This window comes from Pongo pygmaeus, chromosome 22 (genome assembly GCF_028885625.2).
Source record: "Pongo pygmaeus isolate AG05252 chromosome 22, NHGRI_mPonPyg2-v2.0_pri, whole genome shotgun sequence".
Lineage (NCBI taxonomy): Eukaryota > Metazoa > Chordata > Mammalia > Primates > Hominidae > Pongo > Pongo pygmaeus.
The window spans coordinates 11634575-11640659 of NC_072395.2; positions in this window are offsets into that span (position 1 = coordinate 11634575).

Here is a 6085-nt window from a genome sequence, read left to right on the forward strand (position 1 = left end):
TCATGGAGTTGAACCTTCCTTTTGAGAGCGCATTCTTCAAACACTGTTTGTGTAGATTCTCAAAGAGGATATTTGGAGCGCTTTGAGGACTAGCCCGGAAAAGGAAATATCTTCATATAAAAATTAAACAGAAGAATTCTCAAAATCTTCTTTGTGATGTGTGCATTGAACTTACAGAGTTGAACCTTCCTTTTCATAGGGCAGCTTTGAAACACTCTTTTAGTAGAATCTGCAAGTGGATATATGGGGTAATTTGAGGCCTGCAATGGAAAAGGAAATATCTTCCCATATACACTAGACGGAATAATTCTCAGAAGGTTCCCTGTGCTTTGTGCATTCAACTCACAGGCCTGAAACTTCCTTTTGAAAGAGCACTTGTGAAACACACTTTTTGTAGAATCTGCAAGTGGATATTTGGAGCGCTTTGAAGCGTATTCTGGGAAATGAAATATCTTCACGTAAAATCTAGACAGAAGCATTCTCAGAAACTTCTTCGTGGTGTGTGCATTCAAATAACATAGTTGAAATTTCCTTTTCATAGAGCAGTTTTAAACACGCTTTTGTAAAATCTGCAAGTGGATATTTGGAGTGCTTTGAGGATTATGCTGGGAAAGGAAATACCTTCACATAAAAACTAGGTGGAAGAATTCTCAAAAACTTCCTTGTGATGAGTGCATTCAACTGACAGGCTTGAGCCTTCTTTTTGAAAGAGCAATTTTGAAACACGCTTTTAGTAGAATCTGCAAGTGGATATATGGAGCTCTTTGAGGCCTTTGCTGGAAAATGAAATATCTTCTCCTAAAAACCAGACAGAAGCATTCTAAGATACTTCTTCATGATGTGTGCATTCAACTCACAGAGTTGAACCTCCCTTTTCATTGCGCAGTTTTACACAAACTGTTTGTAGTATCTGCAAGTGGATATTTGGAGCGCTTTGGGGCCTATGGTGGAAAATGAAACACCTTCACATAAAAACTAGACAGAAGCATTCCCAGAAACTTCTTTGTGATGAGTGCATTCAACTCACAGAGTGGAACCTTGTTCTTGGTAGAACAGTTTTGAAACACTCTATTTGTAGAATCTGTAAGTCGATATTGGAACGCTTTTAGGCCTATGTTTGTAAAGTAAATATCTTCACATAAGAACTAGACGGAAGCATTCTCAGAAATTTCTTTGTGATGTGCGCATTGAACTCACAAAGTTGAACCTTCCTTTTCATATGGCAGTGTTGAAACACTCTTTTAGTAGAATTTGCAAGGGATATATGCAGTGCTAACAGGCCAACACTGGAAAAGGAAATATGTTCACATAAAAACTAGACTGAAGCATTCTCAGAAACTTTCCTGTGATTTATGGATTCAACTCACAGAGTGGAAACTTCCTATTGATAGCACAGTTTTGAAACATTCTTTTTCTAGAATCTGCAAGTGGTTATCTGGAGCGATTTGCGGCCTATGCTGGAAAAGGAAATATCTTCACATAAAAACTAGACAGAAGAATTCTCAGAAACTTCTTTCTGACGAGTGCATTCAACACGCAGACTTGAACCTTTCTTTTGAAAGAGCAGTTTTCAAACACTCTTTCTGTAGAATCTGCAAGTGGACGTTTGGAACGTTTTGTGGCATAGGCTGGGAAATGAAATATATTCACATAAAAACTAGACAGAAGCATTCCCAGAAACTTCTTCATTATGTTTGCTTTGAACTCACAGAGTTGAACCTTGCCTTTGATAGAGCAGTTTTGAAACACTCTTTTTGTAGAATCTGCAAGTGGATATTGGGAGAGCTTTGAAGATTATGATGGAAAAGGAAATATCATAAAATAAAATCTAGAAAGAACATTCTCAAGAATTTCTTTGTGATGAGTGCATGCAAGTCACAGAGTGGAGCCTTCCTGTAGATAGAACAGTTTGGGGACATTCTTTTTGTAGAATCCGCAAGGGGATATTTGGAGCGCTTTGTTGTCTATGCTGGAAAAGGAAATATCTTCACATAAAAACTAGACAGAAGCATTCTCAGAAACTTCTTTGTGTTTTGTGCATTGGACTCACAGACTCGAACATTCCTTTTGATAGGTCAGTTTTGAGATACTCTTTTAGTAGAATCTCCAAGTGGATATATGGATTGATTTGGGGCCTACAAGGGAAAAGGAAATATCTTCAAATAGAAACTAGTCAGAAGAATTCTCAGAACGTTCCCTGTGCTTTGTGCATTCAACTCACAAAGTTCAACCTTCCTTTTGATAGAGCAGGTTTGAAACACTCTTTTTGTAGAATCTGCAGGTGGATATTTGGAGCGTTTTGAGGCCTATGCTGGGAAATGAAATATCTTCACCTAGAAACTAGACAGAAGCATTCCCAGAAACTTCTGTGTGATGAGTGCATTCAACTCACAGACTTGAGCGTTCCTTTTCATAGAACAGTTTGGAAACACTCCTTTTGTAGAATCCGCAACTGTTTATTTGGAGCGCTTTGAGGCCTATGTTGGAAAAGCAAATATTTTCACATAAAAACTAGACAGAAGCGTTCTCAGAAACTTCTTCCTGATGTGTGCATTCAACTCGCAGAGTTAAACCATCCTTTTCATAGAGCTGTTTGGAAACACAGTTTTTATAGAATCTGCAAGTGGATATTTGGGGCGCTGTGAGACCTATGCTGGAAAGGGAAATAACTTCACATAAAAACTAGAATGCAGCATTCGAAGAAACTTCTTTTTCATGTGTACTTTCAACTTACAGACTTGAACCTTCCTTTTGATAGAGAAGTTTTCAAACACTCTTTTGGTAGAATCTGCCAGTGGATATTTGAAGCGCTTTGAGGCCTATGCTCGAAAAGAAAATATCTTCTCATAAAAACTAGACAGAAGCATTGTCAAAAAATTTTGAGATGAGTGCATTCAACTCACAGGCTTGAAACTTCCTTTTCATAGAGCAGTTTTGAAACACTCTTTTTGAAGAATATGCAATTGGATATTTGGAGCTCTTTGAGGCCTATCCTGGGAAACGAAATATCATTACATAAAAATTAGACAGAAGCATTCTCAGAAATTTCTTGTTGATGAGTGCATTCAACTCAGAGTTGAATCTTCCTTTTGATAGAGCAGTTTTGAAACACACTTACTGTAGAATCTGTAAGTGGATACATGGTGTGCTGTGAGGCCTATCCTGGAAAAGAAAATTTCTTCACTTACAAACCGCACAGAAACATTATCAGAAACTGATAATGTGTGCATTCAACTTCCAGAGTTGAACCTTCCTTTTGATACTGCAGTTTTGAAACACTCTTTTTGAAGTATCTGTAAGTGGATATTTTTAGCGCTTTGTGTCCTATGCTGAAAAAGCAAATATCTTCACATAAAAACTAGAAAGCAGCATTCCCATATACTGCTTTGGGACGTGTGCATTCAACTCACAGAGTTGAACAATCCTTTTCATAGAGCAGTTCTGTAACACTCTTTTTGTGGAAACGGCAAGTAGATATTTGGTGCGATTGCGACCTCCTTTGGAAAAAGAAATATATTCAGATGAAAACCACACAAAAGCATTCTCAGAAACTTCATTCTGATGAGTGCATTCAACTCACACAGTTAAACCTTCCTTTTGATAGAACACTTTTGAAACACTCTTTTTGTACATTCTCCAAGCGGATATTTGGAGTGCTTTGAGGCCCATGCTGGAAAAGTTAACATCTTCACATAAAAACTAGGCAGAAGCATTCTCAGAAACTTTTTCATGATGTGCCCATTCATCTCAAGCAGTTGAACCTTCCTTTTCACAGAGCAGTTTTGAAACACTCTTTTAGTAGAATCTCCAAGTGGATATCTGGAGTGCTAAGAGGCCAACACTGGAAAAGCAAACATCTTCATATAAAAAGTAGACAGAAGCATTCTCAGAAACTTCTTTCGGATGTGTGCATTCAACTCACAGAGTGGAGACTTCATTTGGATAGAACGGTTTTGAAACACTCTTTTTGTAGAATATGTAAGTGGATATTTGGAGCGCTTTGGGGCTTATGCGGGAAAAGGAAATATCTTCACGTAAAAACTAGACAGAAGCATTCTCAGAAACTTCTTTGTGATGAGTACATTCAACTCACACACTTGAACCTTCCTATTGATATAACAGTTTTGAAACACTCTTTTTGTAGGTTCTCGAAGCAGATATTTGGAGCGCATTGAGGCCTAGGCTGGAAAAGGAAATATCTTCACATAAAAACTAGACAGAAGCATTCTCAGAAAGCTTCCTATGCCTCCTGCATTCAATACAGAGTTCAACCCTCCTTTTGATAGAGCAGTTTTGAAAAACTCTTTTTGTAGAATGTTCAAGTGGATACTTGGAGGGCTTTGAGGTCTATGTTGGGAAATGAAATATCTTCCAATAGAAAATAGACAGAAGCATTCTCAGGAACATCTTGGTGATGTGGGCATTCAACTAAGAGAGTTGAATCTTCCTTTTCATTGAGCAGTTTTGAAACACTCTTTTAGTAGAATCTGCAAGGGGATATTTGCAGCGCTTTGAGGCCAATGCTGTAAAAGGAATTATCTTCCCATAAAAACCAGACACAAGCATTCTCAGAAACTTTTTGTGAAACGTGCAATCAACTCACAGAGTTGAACATTCCTTTTGATAGAGCAGTATTGAAACACTCTTTTTGTAGAATCTGAGAGTGTATATTTGGAGCGCTTTGAGGCCTAAGGTGGAAAAGGAAATATCATCACATAAAAACTACACAGAAGCATTCTCAGAAACTACTTTGTGATGAGTGCATTCAACTCACAGACTTGAACCTTCCTTTTGATAGAACAGTTTGGAAGCACTCTTTTTGTAGAATCTGCTGTGGGATATTTGGAGGGCTATGAGGCCTATGCTGGAAAATTAAATATCTTCATATAAAAACAATACAGAATCATTTTCAGAAACTTCATTGTGATGTGCACATTCAACTCACAGTATTGAACCTTCTTTTTGATGCAGCAGTTTTGAAAGAGTCTTTCAGTAGAATCTGTAAGTGGATATTTGGAGTGCTATGAAACATACTTTGGAAAAGGAAATATCTTCACATAAAAACTAGACAGAAGCATTCTCATAAACTTCCCGGTTCTTTAGGCATTCAACTCATGGAGTTGAACCTTCCTTTTGAGAGCGCATTCTTCAAACACTGTTTGTGTAGATTCTCAAAGAGGATATTTGGAGCGCTTTGAGGACTAGCCCGGAAAAGGAAATATCTTCATATAAAAATTAAACAGAAGAATTCTCAAAATCTTCTTTGTGATGTGTGCATTGAACTTACAGAGTTGAACCTTCCTTTTCATAGGGCAGCTTTGAAACACTCTTTTAGTAGAATCTGCAAGTGGATATATGGGGTAATTTGAGGCCTGCAATGGAAAAGGAAATATCTTCACATATACACTAGACGGAATAATTCTCAGAAGGTTCCCTGTGCTTTGTGCATTCAACTCACAGGCCTGAAACTTCCTTTTGAAAGAGCACTTGTGAAACACACTTTTTGTAGAATCTGCAAGTGTATAGTTGGAGCGCTTTGAAGCCTATTCTGGGAAATGAAATATCTTCACGTAAAATCTAGACAGAAGCATTCTCAGAAACTTCTTCGTGGTGTGTGCATTCAAATAACATAGTTGAAATTTCCTTTTCATAGAGCAGTTTTAAACACGCTTTTGTAAAATCTGCAAGTGGATATTTGGAGTGCTTTGAGGATTATGCTGGGAAAGGAAATACCTTCACATAAAAACTAGGTGGAAGAATTCTCAAAAACTTCCTTGTGATGAGTGCATTCAACTGACAGGCTTGAACCTTCTTTTTGAAAGAGGAATTTTGAAACACGCTTTTAGTAGAATCTGCAAGTGGATATATGGAGCTCTTTGAGGCCCTTGCTGGAAAATGAAATATCTTCCCCTAAAAACCAGACAGAAGCATTCTAAGATACTTCTTCATGATGTGTGCATTCAACTCACAGAGTTGAACCTCCCTTTTCATTGCGCAGTTTTAAACAAACTTTTTGTAGTATCTGCAAGTGGATATTTGGAGCGCTTTGTGGCCTATGGTGGAAAATGAAACACCTTCACATAAA